A 19,223-nucleotide genomic window follows, 5' to 3' on the forward strand; every position below is an offset into this window, starting at 1 on the left:
TTGATCAATTGGCTGGAGCAAAGATCTTCTCCAAGATTGATCTTCGTTCGGGTTATCATCAAATCAAAATTCGGCCTTGTGATATTCCCAAGACCGCCTTCTCAACCAGATATGGACTCTATGAGTACTTGGTTATGTCTTTCGGTCTCACCAATGCTCCGGCCTATTTCATGTATCTCATGAACTCGGTATTTATGCCGGAACTTGACAAGTTTGTCGTGGTCTTTATTGACGACATTCTGATCTATTCCAAAGATGAGGCAGAACATGAGCAACATCTGCGCATTGTTCTTCAACATCTCAGAGATCATAAGCTGTACGCAAAATTCTCCAAGTGTGAATTCTGGCTGGACACAGTCAAATTTCTGGGTCACACTATATCTAGTGAAGGCATTTCAGTTGATCCCAGCAAAGTACAAGAAGTGATGGACTGGAAACCTCCTACTTCAGTTCATCAGATCCGCAGTTTTCTCGGCTTGGCGGGGTATTACCGCAGATTTATTCCGGACTTCTCCAGAATTGCTAAGCCCATGACAGAACTACTAAGGAAAGATGTCAAGTTTAAATGGAACACGAAGTGTGATGAAGCATTCCATACATTGAGAGCACATCTAACCACTGCACCAGTCTTGGCTCAACCTGACAACAATAAACCATACGACGTTTATTGTGATGCTTCAGGCATTGGTCTTGGTTGTGTTCTAATGCAAGGCAATCGGGTGATAGCTTATGCTTCCCGAGCTCTTCGGCCACACGAGCTAAATTATCCCACTCATGATCTGGAACTAGCCGCCGTTATTCATGCTCTCAAGCTTTGGAGACATTATCTTATGGGCACTCATTGCAATATCTATACCGACCATAAGAGTCTCAAATACATTTTCACTCAAAGTGAGCTGAATATGAGGCAACGAAGATGGCTAGAATTAATTAAAGATTATGATCTGGAGGTTCATTATCATCCGGGCAAGGCGAATGTTGTAGCCGATGCGCTCAGTCGCAAGGTTCACTGCAATTGCCTATCAACGGAGTCATATAATGACACATTGTGTGCTGAAATGCAAAGGCTGAAATTAGAAATTATTCCTCAGGGCTCTTTGAATCATATTTCGGTGGAACCGACACTCTATGACCAGGTCATCATGGCACAATTACACGACAAAAGTGTTGGTATCATCAAGCAGCAAGTAGTAGAAGGTGAAAATAAATATACGTGTTTCCGAGTGGACCATAAAGGAATTTTGTGGTTCGAGGATCGCCTAGTCGTTCCCAAGAATCCTGACCTGCGGAAACAAATCCTGGACGAAGCCCATCTCTCTAAATTCTCTATTCATCCGGGCAGCACCAAGATGTACCAAGATCTCAGGCAAAATTTTTGGTGGACTCGCATGAAGAGAGAGATTGCCAAATATGTCGCAGAATGTGACACCTGCCAGAGAGTGAAAGCTAGTCACTTGAAAGTTGCTGGAACTCTCCAACCTCTACCGATTCCATCTTGGAAATGGGAAGATATCAGCATGGATTTCATTGTGGGTTTACCAAATACTTCTCAGCACCATGATTCCATTTGGGTCATTGTTGATAGGCTCACAAAGACTGCTCATTTTATTCCAGTGCATACTGAATATCGAGCCAAGAAATATGCTGAGATCTATATTGATCGGATTGTCTGCCTACACGGTATACCAAAAACAATTATATCGGATCGTGGACCTCAGTTTGTGGCAAGGTTTTGGGAGCAACTTCAAGAGGCTCTCGGAACTAAATTAATTCGAAGCTCAGCTTACCATCCACAGACTGACGGACAGACCGAAAGGGTGAATCAAATTCTTGAGGATATGCTTCGAGCATGTGTCATCCATTATGACAAAAACTGGGACAAATGTTTATCCTTGGCTGAGTTTTCTTATAACAACAGCTATCAGGCCAGTCTGAAGATGGCACCCTTCGAGGCCTTGTATGGTCGACGGTGTCGAACTCCTTTGAGTTGGTCCCAGACTGGAGAACGTCAAATCTTTGGACCTGAATTAGTGGTCGAGGCTGAAGAGAAAGTAAAAATAGTACAAGCAAACCTCCGAGCAGCCCAGTCTCGGCAAAAGAGTTATTTCGATAAAAGAAGGGATCCTTTGAAGTTCATGGTTGGTAATCACGTCTATTTACGAGTGTCCCCAACTCGAGGCGTTCAACGTTTCGGAGTTAGGGGTAAGCTCGCACCTCGCTATGTCGGGCCATATGAAATCATTGAAGAATGTGGACCCGTGGCTTATCGTTTGCGACTTCCTTCACGACTTGCCGCCATCCATAATGTTTTCCACATATCCCAACTCAAGAAATGTGTTCGAGTTCCTACGGAAATCATTGATCAACAGGAAATTTTAGTGGAGCCCGATCTCTCATATACCGAATATCCACTCAAAATTCTGGATCAAAAAGAGAGAGGTACTCGTCGAAAGGTGTTAAAAATGTATAAAATTCAGTGGTCTCATCACACTGAAGAAGAAGCCACTTGGGAGACGGAGGATTATCTTAATCGACACTATCCGGGTTTCCTTAGCTCTACCCCAGGTATATCATTTTCCCGCCTCAATTCAATCATCCAATCTCGGGACGAGATTCTTTTTAAGGGGGTAGGTTGTGACACCTCAGGTGTCAATACCTTGAAATCCAATCAATACACCTTAGTGAAAGTTAAAAGAAAAATTTGGGAAACTAATTCAAAGAGGAAGGACCAAATAAAATACAAATCATACAAAAGAAATTAAAGGAAAAAGAGAAAGGAGTGAAAAACTACTCAAATTTTAATTCAAAAATGTGCACAAAATTTTTTTTTTGGCTCATGAGAGGTATTTCAATTGACATGTGCTCAATTGAACTTCAGCCAAAATCAAGTCAAAAACTGATTAAAACTAAAGTCCTTTTGTGCAAATATGTAAATGTACCAATAGTTCAAAATGTGAGTTTCAAACGAAAATTTGCATAACACAAAAGTTGTAGATCTTGAAAAGTTATGCAAAAATGGTATTCAACACTTTTCCATTTGAGCCCTCCAATTAGGAGATAATTTCTGTTTACCGAGAGGTCCCTGAAATTTTCAGAAATCGCAAAAGAGCCCCTACCTCCATCTCTCTCTCCCGGCTTGCTCTGTTTCGGCCGCCGCCTGCCGTACGCCGCCGGTGGACTTCGTCCACCGCGCGCCCGCGGCCAAATGGAGCCGGGGAAACCTCTCCACGCCACCTGGCCTGCCCCTTGGCGCCCTCCCACGCCCACACGCGTCCCAGGCCGCTCCCGAGCCGCCACGACACCCCGGCCGGCGCAGCGCCGCTGCCTCCTCCGCCCGCTCGCCGTCGAGCCACCCAGGACCAAATCAACCGCCCCCAGTCACTGCATTTCTCCCCCAGGAGCTCCTTGGCCTATAAAGACCCCCAGCACCCCACAGTCGCGCCCCTTCTTCCCCTTCTTCCTCCTTCCGCCGCTCCGCCATGGCCGCCGAGATCCAGCTCGCGCGGACCGGCTAGCCCAGCCCCACATTGCCCCCTCCGACCACCGCAGCAGCTTCGTCACCTCCCAGTTAAGCTCCACGCGTGCGGAATCGAATCTAAACCCCTCCCGAAGCCGTTCCCCTTTTGCGCCGCCGCCGGCGAGCTCAGGCTCACCGCGGACCGGCCAGCTCCGGGGAAGACCGAGCCCGACAGCTAGCCCAGAAGCATCCACGAGCTCACGCGGTGCTCGTGCGCGCCTTGTTCCCCTACCCCGAGCCCTCCTTCACCTCCAGCGCCGGCGAACCGAACAACCGACCCGCCATCAACGCCGACGAGCTTGAACCTGTGCTCCAAACGCTCGAACGTCGACCAGGGTAGGTGTTCCTCGATCCTTTCTCCCCCACGCGCCTCCCCGTGGCAGCCCCGGTAAGCCCTGCACCGCAGAACACCACCGGCAAGATGCCACGGCGGAGAAGGCCGGCGAAGGACCCGGTTGTAATTTCTTTTTTTCGTTCAAGGGTGTCTCTGCAAGTTTTACAGTGTATACCAGTGAACTTCTAAAATGCGAAACAAATCACAGAAAAATCAGAAAAATGCAAACTCAACTGATCTGGAATCCTTGTAACAAAATCTACAAATTTTGTAACATTCACATTTGCAGAAACTCAACTGAATTTAATCTAGGGAAAAGAATAAGAAAACCACCTTATGCATGTTCATGAAGTTCTGCTCATCAAATGACTTTGATTTTTGGATATGTTATAACTAATGGGATGCTAAGATCACAGTAAAAAGATGACACCAAACCAAAACAGTTATCGGGTTAGAACAATCAAGATTCTCTAATCTATTGTTAGCATTCTTGATTTAATTCTGGAAAATGTGTACATGAACTTGCTCTGAAATTTTTACTACAGCCTTGTGCCACTGAATCCCTGCAAATCTCTAAATTTAAGATTTATTAGAGTTCATTTGCTATATACCATGATTTATGCTTGTTTAATCAACTTAATTCCTTATATATAGTTCTTATGCTCAGAAAAATCCATGTTTATTTCTGGAGTCTCTTTTTAGCTCTGTGTTCCTGTCAAAAAAATTTGAGCTGCAGTTACTGAGTTTGGCTTTGTCGAATAATCATGCTTAGCATCTTAGGGCTAGACTTACTATTTTTGTTCTGAGTAATCTGCAATGTTTCTGGTCATTATTTTTGGGCATGATCTTGTTTAGAGTATGTTCTACCTGTGATAAAAAGTTCAGATGCAATACTGGTCGAATGCATCTTGAGAAATTCATGAAAACTCATGTTAAGTTAACTGAATAACTAATTTATCATAGTGAGTTAAATCTTGAAAAATTTTCTGGAGTATGCTTAACTCAGGACTAGTCTCTGGTAAAAATTTGAGAACCAAATCCTTAGTAAAACTTTCTGTAGAATTAATCTTTGTTAATGGCTTGCTGTTTTTAATCTTTTTATCACCTCTGCTATATAAGTGTATAAAATCTGGAAAAATTTCAGTACTGAGTTTATGCTTTGAAGTTGCTTGCATAAAATTTGTAGCACCAGAATCCATGTTGAACATTCTGTACAAAAAGATGAAGTAACTAGAGTAATCCATTTGCATGAATAGTTATAGTTCTTGCTCTATGGTAGATGCTGAAATTTATACCCTGAATGTTCAAGTTTGAATCTGAGTTACTTTAGTGTTTCATCACTAGCTTTTTAGTAGTTGTGTTGTTAAGGAATAATGAAAGCATGCTATGTGTTGAAAGTAAAAATGAAAACCCAAAACCCCACTCATTCATGAATGACCGTAGTTATGTTTGCTACTCTATAAACGATTGCCCATGCAATGAAATGTGAAATCATCACTAAATTAACTTTCATGGACTACAACTTTATCGTGAAGGAAAGAAATTATATCCCTGAATAACTCAAAATCTTGCATTGCATATAGAAACGGTTAACCTCGCGGACGGAGACTACGAACTGGTGCCCGCGGACTCTCGTGCGGAGCAGGAGGTTAATCTGAACTGTACTAACTTGTCTCAAGACCCGGGCCAAGCCCCAGAAGCTTTTCTGTCTGACAGTGCCCAAGAAGGCAAGCCCCGGAGCATAATCCCACTATTTTTCTGAATTACTATTCTGCTATCTATTTATTAATGTATGGTAACAGTTGGTTTTCTGCATTTAAGTTCTCTAGGCGTTGATCGAAAACCCTAGATGCATGATCCATAGGAACCTATGTTTGATACCGGATCTTTTTATCGACTAGTTGCCATGCTAAATAGGTACGGTAGAAGTCGAGTGGTTTCCTGCCTCTCGCGAGCAAATAGGAATTGTACTGACTTTAATTCCTGTTGAAATGTAAGGACAACGGGCGGGGTTGTGTAGTTGTGATACCCCGCTGGTGTAGTCAAAAATGGCTATGGTCGCGGTGTGTGGCTCATTTCGTTAAGCGTTTGAAAGTACTAGCCACATACCGAGAAATATGGTAATCGGTAAGCTTAAGTACCTGATTGGACCGGCGAGTGGAACGATCTCGCACCCTCCTGATAGAAGTAGGGTTTATTTTATGTCGCGACGTACGGGTGCAGAGTGGTCGGACTCTGTAGTCGGGGAGGGTGTTCCGGATCCACGGACTGGAAAGAAAGGGGAAAAGTAGCGTGGGCGGGAGCGAAGTCGATCCCCATGCGTGTGGTCTAGGTTCCCCTGGCCAGGTTGAAATTCGATTCAGAATCGTCCGCCTCTCACGGCATGAGATTGCTTAATGTTTTCGGTCACATAGAGTAACAAGTGAAATACGATGATGAAAATACTGCTGGTTGATTAAATGGTTGCTCTACCATGTTTGAGTAGAGTTAGTTGCAAATTTAGAATGGTTAATTCCACTAGAATCTAGCTAAGTAAAACCTGAAAGTAAGGATCAACACTTAGCGGCATTTTTTTTTTGGCAAACAAACCCTACCAACCAAAAAGCTTGCACGTCTAGTTATCGGACTATGTTATATCCGGAGACGGGTCAGTCTTGCTGAGTATCAGTATACTCAGCCTTGCTTGTGGCACTGTTTTTCAGGTACTAACTTTGAAGATCTGTTTGCGAGTCTTACTTGGCCTTGTACTCTGCCTCCGGGTTGGTCTGTTGAGTGGGATGGCCCTTCAGCTGGTGCTAATCACCCTCCCGCTGAGTGACGCATTCGTACGGGCTTTACCGATGCGTCACGTTATTTCGTTAGTTATCTTTTAGTGCTTCCGCTGAACTTTGAGACTTGAATAATTTGAGGAGTTGGAACTCCGTAGTACTTCGCTAGTCTGAACATGGTTTGTAATAAATTTTCTTTCCGCTGCAATCACTCTGAGATGTATGAAATGGTTTGTGTTGTAATCTCTGGGCTCACCTTCGTGTGAGTGTTGTCTGCTGATCCTGGAATAGCGTGGCTTTTATCGAGGCTTCACTCGAGGAACTACCGGTGAGTGCCAGATTGGGTCAGAGTTGCTTAGCAACGAAGATCAGTGCACCCGGGCCCAGTAGTTTTGGGTGGTTCCGCCACACGTACCATTGTTGGCATTGTTGACCGAGTTTGAACAGTACTAACCACATGCTGGAAGTAGGAGGTAGTCGAAACCGGTAAGCTAAATACCTGATTTGCAACGATACTTTGAATCGCGACCTGCTACTCTGGGAGTAGAATGATGGCGGGTGTTGGATTGGATGTCGCCTCCAGGTTCTCCGGGAGTTCACGTGAGGGGCCCTTCACCCGGGTTTTGGCAGGCGTGGTTCAGGCGTCGGGGTGATGATGGGAACAGTTGACGTGTGTGGTCCAGCGTGGCTGCACGTGTCATGTGAGTTAGGTCCATCTTGCAAGGTTAAATCGGATCGATTCGCCGTCTCTCTCAGTTAAGAGAACCTTGGTCACTGTGTCACATCATAGTAAAGAAGTGAAAATGAGAAGAGAAGTATGATGAGATATATTTGTGGTACTCTGTAAAGATTAATGTGATCAACTATGCTTGCTTTAGATGTTTAGGAAAATCTAGTTGGTACTTGTTGAGCTAAAATATTGAAAGTAAGGATCCAGTATTAGTAGCTTTTCAGCAAAATAAACTCCAGAGCCAAAAACCTTTGCATGTCTAGATAGTGGGCTAAGTATACCCGTGTCGGGTAAGTCTTGATAAGTATTAGTATACTCAGGGTTTGTTGTCATCCTGTTTTCAGGTAACTACTTCTGGTTGGAGCTAACCAGGATCAACATCGGTGGGCTCGATGTGACGTCCTCACGTCATCGTAGTTACTGTTGTTTTTCTAAACTAAACTTCTATTTAAATTTCGCTGCATGTTGAACTCTGATAATTTGTTTTAAAACTCATTTTGTAAAGCTCTTTGTAAATTAAATTTGAGAAATTTTGTCTGCTTGTAATCATCTGTGCTCGTCTTCGTGCGAGACTTCCTGTGTTTTTCGATCCTTAACCCGACAGACGACCGGATTACAACATTTTAAGTGCGTGGCAACTTGATTAACCATTAACATAATTGTTAGCGCACTTAAGCTGATTTAATTTGGACGGTTCTGTCACACCATAGTCTAATTCTATTACAAACGACCAAATATTACAAGAGAGAGCTAGAGATGAACCCATACCAGACTCTCGAGCAACTCCAGCGACTCGATGACTCCTAGACTTCTCCTAAACTCCACTAAGCCTAAAGACTATGCAAGGAATGCAAGAGAGGAAGAGGTGTGTGGTGTGTGTGTGTGGGTGGGTGTGTGTGTGTGTGTGTATGTGTGTGTGTTCTATTCTCTACCCCCGCCCCTTCTATTTATAGCAGGGAGCCACCAGCCGCAGCACCCCAAACCGACGTTGTGAGCCAACAGAAAAGCGCCACGTGCCTTGGTTGAGGCAGTGGGGCCCACGGGCCTAGCCGGCCAACCAAGTAGGTCGGTCGGCCTGCCCGGGCCGCCAACCGCCCCTAACTTCCTGGAGTGGGCTTGTCTTGGTCTCCCCTTGTCCTAAAGTTGAGGCACGGCCTGCCTCAGCTGGGTTTGCTTCAGTTCTTGGGCTTCACTTGGTCCATTTGAGCCTGAATTGGTACTCTGATATTTTCTGTGATTTTGTGTCGGGCCAAATTGTGCTTATAACCTGCATATTAGATTGAAAACACAACTTGCATATTCTAAAAGGTAAAGTGTGATTTAGGAACTTTATTGGATAAGGATGTGTATAAAAAATGCAAACTCTCATGATTTTCTGATCAAGTTGACGCCTAGAAATAGTCGTTAGTGCACGTCAACACCTGCCACCCCCTTGGCGTCTGCGGGCGTCATCGCTGTCTCTCAGAGGTGACGTTGGTAGGCGCCAACAAGCATTTTTGACACCGTTGACGGGGATGGTACAGATTGAAGTTACATAGGCAAAAGTTATGAACAAAAATTGGTATTCGCTTGCTAAACAGGACTTAGCTTTATTTTTTGTCTTTGTTGATATGAAAACAGGGTAGTGTATGCCGGTTTTAACTTGCCACAAAACTTTCATTCCGATCCAGAGTCACTTTTGAGGAGGACTCGAGGTCGTCTCGTATCTCCTCGGAGACCACTCTCGGTAGCCGAACCAATCATTGCATACTCTGAAGTTAAAGTTACAATGGTATCCGTGCGCTTGCGGATTTATTCGTGACCCTAAAATACCCTAAAAGTTTCAACACCAGAAACTGTTTCTAACTCCAGTTATAAATGTCACAAAATTATTCTAGTGTTAGTTAAGAAAAATGACTTTTCTACATATGAATAAATATAAAACAACACACACTTGCTCAATGAAGTCAGTCAAGTTAATAAATACTCTATAAATGGTTGTGCAAAAAAATGTAACTAAGAAACTTCACAAAACTAGTGTTTTGTTGGATTACAATTTTATAGTGAAGTAAATAATGAAACTTTATCGTCACCACAACTTATGCATATGCTTTCATATAGGAAGGAAATGCTAAAGCCCAAGTGAACGTTACTAAAAATCTATAAAGACCCAAACCAAAGTTCGGAAGAGCTCAAGGCTAGCTTTGCTCAGGAAGGCAAGCCCCGGTGCATCAATCCACTAATTTGAATTCTATGCAATTTATGTTCTTCTACATATGTACTTGTGCATTTAAGTTTACAGGAGTTGACTGGAACCCTAGCTGCATGATCCTAGGTACCCATGTTCTGAATAGTAGAGGTTAATTCCGGATAGTCGCTCTGCTAATAGGACCGGAAGAAGTCGAGTGATTTCCTGTCACTCGCAAGAAAAATAGGAGTTGAATATCTACTACATACTGCAACTATAAGATCTACGAGCGGGGTCAGGGTACTATGTTTCTGGATGAGACCACATGTGTCACTAGTGGAAATAGTAGTTTCCATGACGTTTTTCCGCATGACGTTTAGAACTTCGTCATTGAATAGTCTACATCAGTGACAAAAATTCCAGGTTCGTCATAGGTCTTCGGCGGCAGCCCTCAGATACTATGCAACGGTGACGAAAATAAAACGCGCATCACAGAACAACATATGTTTTGTCACAATTCATCGGCGCCGCACTTAGCCCCTGCAGAACTATGACAAAAATAAAATGTGCATCACATAACACCATTTCATATAGTCACGAAAACCGTGCGCCATCAGTTTCTCCCTGTGATGACCACAACCGGCTCTAGCATAGCTTATTTTTATTGGGCTGATCTCGTTTTTGTCTTCTCTCTATCCTTATTGGGTCAAGCCCAACTCATTTTTGCCTCCTCCAAGTTGGACCGAGCGCTTATTTTTTTTATTGGGCCGATCTCATTTTTTGTCTTCTCTCTATTCTTATTGGGTCAAGCCCAACTAATTTTTGCCTCCTCCAAGTTGGACCGAGCTCAGCTTAAAAGATCAGTATGGGATGTTTTAGACTTGAAAAAAAATCATGGGCAACGAACCCAAGTCTCATGTATAACATCTCCATTATCACTTAGTTACGACTTCATATGTGATAATTTATTTTGTATCTAGCTTGAATCATTGACCCACTATTCGCGTAAAAGAAAAATAATATGCGCCTCGGGAGAGTCGAACCTGTCACCATACCTGCTGAGAGAAGAAGTCCCACAATTGCACTGAACGTCAGCTTGTTATTTTTTTTAGCGCTAACGTTTTATTTAGCGACTAGGAAACTTACATTTGGTGCTAACATTTTTATTTATTGACTAGGAAACTTACATTTGGTGCTAACGTTTTATTTAGTGACTAGAAAACTTACATTTGGTACAAAAAAGTTGTGAAAAAATAGAGAGCAAAGGAATGGAGTCGAACTGTGACAGCTGTAGCTGGCTGTAACCTAGGTACAAAATGTCTTACCGTTGTGCTAGTAGTGTATGCTGTAACCTAGGTACAGCAGGTATGGCTGTAACCTAGGTCTGCAGCCTACCGTGCAAATGTCTTACCATTGTGCTAGTAGTGTAGATGCAACAAAGCTATGAAGTTTACCTTTCATATAAGCGTACAACTATTGCACTGAAAAAAAATAAAAAAAAACCAAGCAAACAGGGGGGTTCGGACCACGCTAGCTCGCTTAGGAGTCAAGACCCTTAACCACTGCGCTGTAGGCAAAGTTGTGTTTACATGCTACATTAAATTTTATTCATAGTGTTGAACGAGCAGGGCTAAATTCCCAAAAAAAGGAGGAAAAACCTCTAGCAGGAATCTAACCCACGCCCTTAGCAAACACAAGTGCAAGCTCTACCACTATACCACTGGACTGCACGTGTCATTGTGAGAAACTTTGGATTAGTCTAGGAAAAGATCGTACTATGACCTTTCAGTGAAGAAAACATATACAGTTCACCTTTTTCTTTTTAAAATCCGAAATTAAATTTTGTAATTGGTATTTATCCCACATAAGAACTCCAAATTTGATATTTTTTTCCAAATTTTTCTAAAATCGTGATCTTTCAATTAATAGCATTTGTTTGTATTTTAATTACCATTTCTTGGATTTTTTTTCAAATGGCTTATTTTATTCCACCTAAATAAAATAGAAAAATATGTTTTTTTGCACAACAACTAGTAATGTACCTTCATATTTGTGCAGGAATATTTGAGTCTCCCTCGTTTGAGAATGCGAGCCTTCCCTACATAGCATATCGGTTCTATCAACAGATCCACCTGCTACTCCCCTTTGCAGGTCGCAAGCGGGCAACGGCGACCAGGAGGGTGTCGCTGCAAGCACGGCTACTGGACGACGGTGAAGGAGGACTGCTGCTTGCCGCTGCCTGTACTTGCTCTCCGGCCGGCCACCACTCATGTAAGGCCTGTTTGTTTCCGCTTTTTTGGCCTCCTTTTTCTAAGAATTAGGATTCAGAGATAAACAAGCTATGAGCTGTCTGGAAAATCGGCTGTCTGTATAAGTTGGGTGTTTGGCAATCTTGATTATTTTGAGTCAATTATCTGAGCTGAGTGGTAAGATGTCTGAAATGCCCTTGAGACGATGATATCTCATTTTTTGCTGATTACAAGTAGAATTCAATAATTCTTATATTTTCTGAATATCTTGACCACATAATTACTACTACCAATTAGATCAAATAGATTAATATCACAAATATACCAATAGATAAACCAGCACTAATTTGTAAAAACTACGAGTACATAAATGACAGATAATCACGAAACCAGCGGTAGCGACCGCAAGCGGTGAGCCATGCGGCGGCGTGTGCGGTCCGCCGAGCTGCACGGCGACCAACAGCTAGCATAGAGTTAGCTTGTCAGTGTCTAGGAGACCTGTCTCCAACTTTATCATCCGCTCACCCTCAGCCGCCGCCTAGATGGTCTTTGGCTTGTAGCCGAACTCATCCTATCCGTGATGTGTGTTCTTCGTATGAGTGAGCAAGTGCAATTGGAAGCGCAAATCAACCCATAAAGAGATCAATTTATAAGGGGCCTATGGAAGAAGAGGAAAGCAGCGGCAACGACGGGTGAGAGCAGCACTCACAGGAGTTGCGCCTGGGGCGAGCTGCAATGGGCCTTGCGAGCTCCGCCATGAACGTGCCCACGAAACTCCTCCACGCTGCTGCAGAAACTTGGCCGCACCGAGCGTGCTCCTCCACCGTGCGGATCCGGGCTCAAGTCCCTGCTCGGAAGCTGCACCGTCTCCCCTGACAGTGGCTGGCGGCGTAGGAGGGGGCCGGCGGCGCAGGAGGGGGGCGGCGCAGGTACAGGGGCGCCGCCGGTAGAGGGGCGGCGGCGTCATGGGCGGAGGGTGGAACGGGGGAAGAGGGGTATCGGGAGACAAGGGGGCAGGGGCGGGGCAGTCAATGGAAAATCCACACGATTCTCCCGTGCGCGAGTTCTGGGCCATGGTGGATAAAATCGGGATTCACGTTGTATTGGAGATCGCTGGAGAAGCGGCGGCCCAGAGAAGCAAAAAGTAATCAAAGCGTTTGAGGGGGGATTCTCGCTTATTTCCACCCATAATCCGCTTATAAGCGGAAATAAACCTATCATAACATTTATTCCACATTATGGTTGAATTTGGTGCAATAGTTGACGGTCAAAATGAGTCGTTAGTGACCATCAATAGTAGTTTAGATAGATTGTCATGTGCTAGTTAGGACTGCTCACGTTCCAAGTCCAAAAGCATGCATGTGTTCTGCTTTTGTGTCAAGATTAATAATTGTCGATTGAAGGGAATTTTTTGCTGAGAGTTTGCATCCCACCTCTTAGATGTCTATGCAATGCCCCCAATTTTCCGTTCCAATCTTTGAATCGAGTGATTGGTAGAAACTGGTTTATCCCATGTCTCTACAACACACTCCTGGAAGTCCTCACAACAGAATCGGTTGATTTTCATTTTGAACTGTGTAGCTATTCCCGTGTAGGATGGAGCACCAGTATCTATTACCCCCTCCATCCAAATTTATTAGTCATTTTGCCATTTCTAGATACATTAATTTTACTATGCACCTAAACATGATATATATCTAGATACATGACAAAAATTATGCATCTAGAAAAGCTTAATAATTTGGGACGGAAGGAGCAGTAGCGGTGTATGGTCTTAAGACACCTCTATCCAAGGCTTGCACCGTCACCACTAGATACTTAAATTCTTATTCAGTTGTCAAATTGTCATTAGTACTCTGTCCAGTTTCTCATAGGTGGGTTGATGCGGCGAATTAGCCCAGGTATACTAAGTGCATGTTAGGTATACTTCCCTAAGATCAAAACTATCAATGGCAGCATTGCATAGGAAAGGTCATCTGTTGTTGTATCTATTGTTGTTTTTTCATTGCTATTCCGCAAAATATTAAAGTCTCCACCTATGAGAATAGGATAGGGGTTATGTTGACAAGAGCAAACCAGTTCAGCAAGAAAAGGATATTTAAATTCCTCCTGAGAGGGGCCATACACCGCCATGACAATCCATTTGAAGTTGTCACTTTTATTGCTGAGGTGAAATTTAATATAAAATTCCCCTTCCACAATTAATGATACTTCTACAGCTAATGAATTAACCCCTAACAGAATGCCACCATCCTCTAGGAGGGAGACAACACCAAATAAAATCAGCTCCACCCGAGAGCCGAGTTAGGTTTGCTTTCGACATGTCTCATTTTCCGATTTCCATAACTGCAACAAAATCGAGGTCATTATCTTTGATAGCTTCTTAAATGTATCGGTATTGAGCCAAATCTGAAAGACTTTTGCTATTTCAAAAAAATTCCATTGATGATGTCACTGATTGTTTTCAATTTGCCATCCTTTTAGCTCTTGGAATTTTTAGAAGATGACTTAGATTTACGACTGGATGCCCTAAGGTCACAAATTCTTGTGGCCAGATCTGAGTCATCTAGATCAACATCTGAAATTTCACATACTAATTGAGAAAGGAGTAAGTTGTCTTCAGCTTCTCCACTTTCATCCTATATGAAAGAATTAATATCTATATCTTGTCATAGAATTCTTCCCTTTGGCTTTTGGGGTTACAAGTATCTTGTCTATTTTAGCCATGGAGGCTATTGACAATTCTTGTAGGAACATTCCTAGTGAGGGAGAGACAGTGATTGGCAAGCCAGCCTAAAACTTGAAAGCTAAGCCCAGGGCTACAAGCCCTAAAACCAGAAGTAGGAAGAAATGGGGGTGATGGTTTGGAATGTGAGGGGTTTGGGCAAGCTGGCTAGAAGGCGCCAGATAAGAGAATACATCTTCCAGGAGAAGATTGATGTGGTGGAGTTACGAGACTGTAAAAGAGGATTTTTTTGGACAACTTGTTGCAGGATCTTTCTGGAGATCTCTTTTTCTCTTGGAAATAGCTGCCAGCTTGAGGAAGGTCTGGAGGTATTCTCTTGGAATAAAGGTTGATTCCCTGGAAATGGAGGACTGCTCCATGGGGGAGTACAATATCCAGATGATAATAAGGAATAGACTGACTAATTTTAGGTGGCTGATGATGTATGTTTATTGTAACACCCGGTTTATAAAAGGACATAAATCGAGCAATCATATACGTGCCAGGATCAAGTCACACGTATATACAACAGAATGAACAGTATATCACAGCACATATCACGTAAAAAGATATAATAAAGCGAATACGAATGTTATTTATTACAATAATGACAAAATGTCTGATACAGCGGAAGCGAAGTACAAATACGATAAAAACTCTCCGAAGCTGAGCAGGGCGCCACAGGGACGTCGATTGGGAGACGAACGCCTAGAAGTCCTCGTAGTCTTGGTAGCGCTGAGCGAACTCCCTCGCGTCGGCCGGAACTGAGCAGCAGTAGCGTATCCAAGAGGAAAAAGTAGAGAAGAGGCAAGAGTGAGTACACAACTTGTACTCAACAAGTATAACACAACTATGAGGCTCTAAGGTTGGCTGACTCAACTGCATTAGCTTTTAAGCGTTGGCAAAAAATATTAAAGCTATTTACTACGAGTTGATGAATTACCATTAACCCAGTTACATAGTAATTAATCAGAATTAATTAAGAAACTACTAAGAACCAAACCGAACCAAGCCACCCGGGGAAACCTGCCTCGTCAAAGGAAGATAACCCCACTAATCAAAAGGAGGATCTAGACCGCTCATGACCGTGAGCACGGCTAGTATACCAGTTTTACACTCTGCAGAGATTGCACATCTTTACCCACAAGTCGTGAGCTACGCTAGTTGTTCATCACACTTCCTTAGGTGAGATGACTAGCAAACTCACTACGAGGCCTTTACAAAGAATCTCGTTGGTAGGGAGTAACTGCGAGGGTGCATCGGCGACTATGGAGCAGGTCTAGTGGGCATCAAGACACGAAGCACAGACGAGGCCACTCAGCACGAGGGCCATAGAAGCTTACCGCCCCTGCCCCGCAGGTAAGTTACTCCAAACCAAAAAGACCTAATTATTACGCCAAGACCATCCCATTCCAGTCTTGTGGTAGCGCTGTTGTCTCAGGTTGTCGCTCTATGAACCGGTCCTTATGGAGAGTGGCCAACCAAGCACTAAGCACCGTGCTGGCCCCCTAAACCATGTTTCTAACAAAACATATTTTAACGAGATGTGAGCCACCCAAGCACAAAGCACAGAGGGCCACTCTCACAATTAAGTTGCATAAACCATTAATCAAATTAATTAAAAAGGACCAAGTGTGTTATAGCGCGGCACCTAGCACAACTAACCAAAATGCAACCCAAGGTAATTATAAAGGATATAAAGTGGATAGGAAAGTCCTTATAGGCTTACAGTATTAAAATGCAGTATGAAAATGTATTTAAAAGTGATAGGTTGTTCATGTTATACTTGCCTTCCTCGTACTGCTCCTGCTGATGCTCAAACTGGTCGGAAGATGGCTGCTCGGGTACTGGTACTGGGGCTTCTCAGATGGATCAACGTCTACTCACGAACACATGGCCAAAAACAATACACAACATAAACATACATGCAAACAATAGCATAAACTAAGAAACAGTACAACAATACATGAAAACAGCAAACAAAACTAGTCTAAAACTATTCTACATGTCACAACGATCATGTGGACAAAAAGAACGCCAAAACGGAGCTAAAATGCAAAAACTAGAGCTAAAACAAGATCTAGGGGCTTATCTGCGAGAAAAACTAGGTTCCAGGGGTTTTCTGCAAAAACGGAGGGTCTAAACATAATTAAACAACAACTCTGGGGTCTAACTCGCAAAAAAACAAGGACTGGACGGCGGGTTCGATTTCTAAGAAGTTCAGGGGGTTACATGCAAAGTTCTGGGCAGATCTGCAATTAGTTTTGAACAAAGCTGGGCTGCGGGTTGATTTCCCTAAAACTTAAGGGCTCTTTAGCAAAACTACCAGGGCAAACCGGTACGCACGGATATCAGCCGTCGGATCTGGATCTGGTGGTTTAGATTTGTTTGGATCCGAATCTAATCATGCTCATCAATCTGAGATCGCACGGGTGGAATCCATCCGTGCGCGGGGGGGCGGCGGCGCCCGCCCGCCGGCGACTCTGCTCCGCGGCGGCGGGGGCTGAAGCTCGTCGGAGCTCTCCACAAGTGGCGTTACAGGGCTCAACTCGACCAGATTTCAGGTCCAGGGGAACATGCATAACTTAGCTAACCCAACCCAAGCCGGTGAGCAATCGCGCGCGGTGCAGGGAACAAATAAGTGGTAACTGGGCACGGGCGGGTTCGTTACCGCGACGCGAAGGTCCTAGGGTGCGTAGCGGCGGGAGAGCGGGTGGTGCAGGGGCGGACCTGCGGCGGCACGGCGGAGCTCCGAGCCCGGCAGGGTGGAGGAGGGCGGTGGACGGCCGTGCAGCGCCTCCCTGGTCGTCCAACCCAGTGCGAACGACGCGCGCCTGCTCTGCAAGGCGAGAGGACAGGTCAGGGGAGTCGAAATTGTACTGGCGTCATGGGATTTCGGCGAGAGCCTCACCGTGGCGGAAGCTTCCAACGTCGGGCGGCGGTAGGGCTAGGGTTTGAGGAAACGCGGCTGCGGGACGGAGGTGAGGTGCAGGGGGGTCGCGGCGCTAAATAAAGGAGGGGATTCGGGATCTCGGCGTGCGGGCCGAGGGGAAGGCGTGGGATCTCGCGAGGTTAGCGGCTTCTGTTAGCGCGCAGAGGAAGGAGGAAGGGGATGACCGTGGGCCAGGTTGGTCAGTGAGAGCCGGCGGGTGAGCGGACGTTGCGCGAGCGAGTGCTGGGCCGCGCGTGGAGAGCGGGGCGCGCTGGGCCGCGCGCGAGAGGGAGGGCCCAGGGAAAAAGTGGCCACGGCAAGAGTTGCTGGGTCGGGCTGGCGGCTGGTTTGGGCCGTCTGCGAGGGAGAAAGAGAGTGGACCGCCGGGAGAGAAGAGGGTGAGTTAGGCCCGGGAAAAGAAATGGGCCACGGGGTTTGGGTAAGATTTGTGTTTTGGGTTTTTGGGCTGGGTCCTAGGGGTTTGGGTTTCCTTTTCCTAATTCCTTCTAATCTATTTACAACAAACAAACAAAGTTTGAATTCAAATACAAATTTAATTCAAACCACACTCAAATAATTAAACTATACACCAGCATGAATGCAACAACAAGATTTAGACCTAGATAAAGTTTTAAATACTTGAGGAACAAAAATTAGATTAAATGACATTCTAAACACAACAACCTTGGAAAATTAAACAAAGCCTATTAAATTATTATAAAATGCTGGAATTTAAATTAGGGTGTTACAGACCCTACCCCCTTAAAGAAATCTCGTCCCCGAGATTTAGCTGGGCTGGCTAGCAAAGAGATCTGGATAGGTGTTCCTCAGCTCATCTTCTCGCTCCCATGTAGCCTCATCACTGTGGTGTCTCCACTGAACCCTGCACATCTTGATGCGCTTGTTCCGAGTAACCCTCTCTGATATCTCTAGAATCTTCACCGGATGCTCAGTATAAGTCAGATCTTCCTGCACATCTACTCCATCCGTGTGCCTGCTCCTTGGGTACTCGCAGACATTCTTCAGCTGAGATATATGGAAGACATCATGAACTCCGGAGGACGTTGGTAGGCAACTCCAGGCGATAAGAAACTTCGCCTTCCTCTCTAGCACCTTGAATGGGCCACATACCGAGGTGCTAACTTCCCTTGACATTAAACCTGCAAATTCCTCTCATCGGAGACACCTTCAGTATACATGATCACCAACACTGAAAGTCAGGTCTCTCCATTTGCCATCTGCATAGCTCTTCTGCCTACTCTGTGCAATCCTCAGATTTTTCCCGCACAGCTTGTACCATCTGCTCTGCACTTCTATAATATCAGGGCCAAAGAGCTGCTTCTCTCCAATCTGATCCCAATAGAGAGGAGTCCAGCACTTCCTGCCATACAATGCCTCAAAGGGGGACTTCTTCAAAACTGGCCTGGTAGCTGTTGTTGTAGGAGAACTCAGCATACGACAGGCACTTATCCCAACTAGTACCATACTGAATAGCACAAGCTCTCAGCATATCCTCCACTTGGTTGGTTCTCTCTGTCTGCCCATCTGTCTGAGGATGGTAGGCGGTGCTGAATCGCAGCTTCGTATCCAAAGAATCATCATGAAGCTGCTCCCACCGTGAGTGAACTGAGATCCTCTGTCAGATATAATCTTCTTGGGCACACCCATGCAAGCAGACAATCCGAGAGATGTACAACTCAGCAAGTCTAGCACCGGAGTAAGCAGTGTTCACTGGAATGAAGTGAGCAACCTTCGTCAGACGATCCACTACTACCCATAGTGTACCCTTTCTGAGTACGAG

This window comes from Panicum virgatum, chromosome 9K (assembly GCF_016808335.1).
Source record: "Panicum virgatum strain AP13 chromosome 9K, P.virgatum_v5, whole genome shotgun sequence".
NCBI lineage: Eukaryota > Viridiplantae > Streptophyta > Magnoliopsida > Poales > Poaceae > Panicum > Panicum virgatum.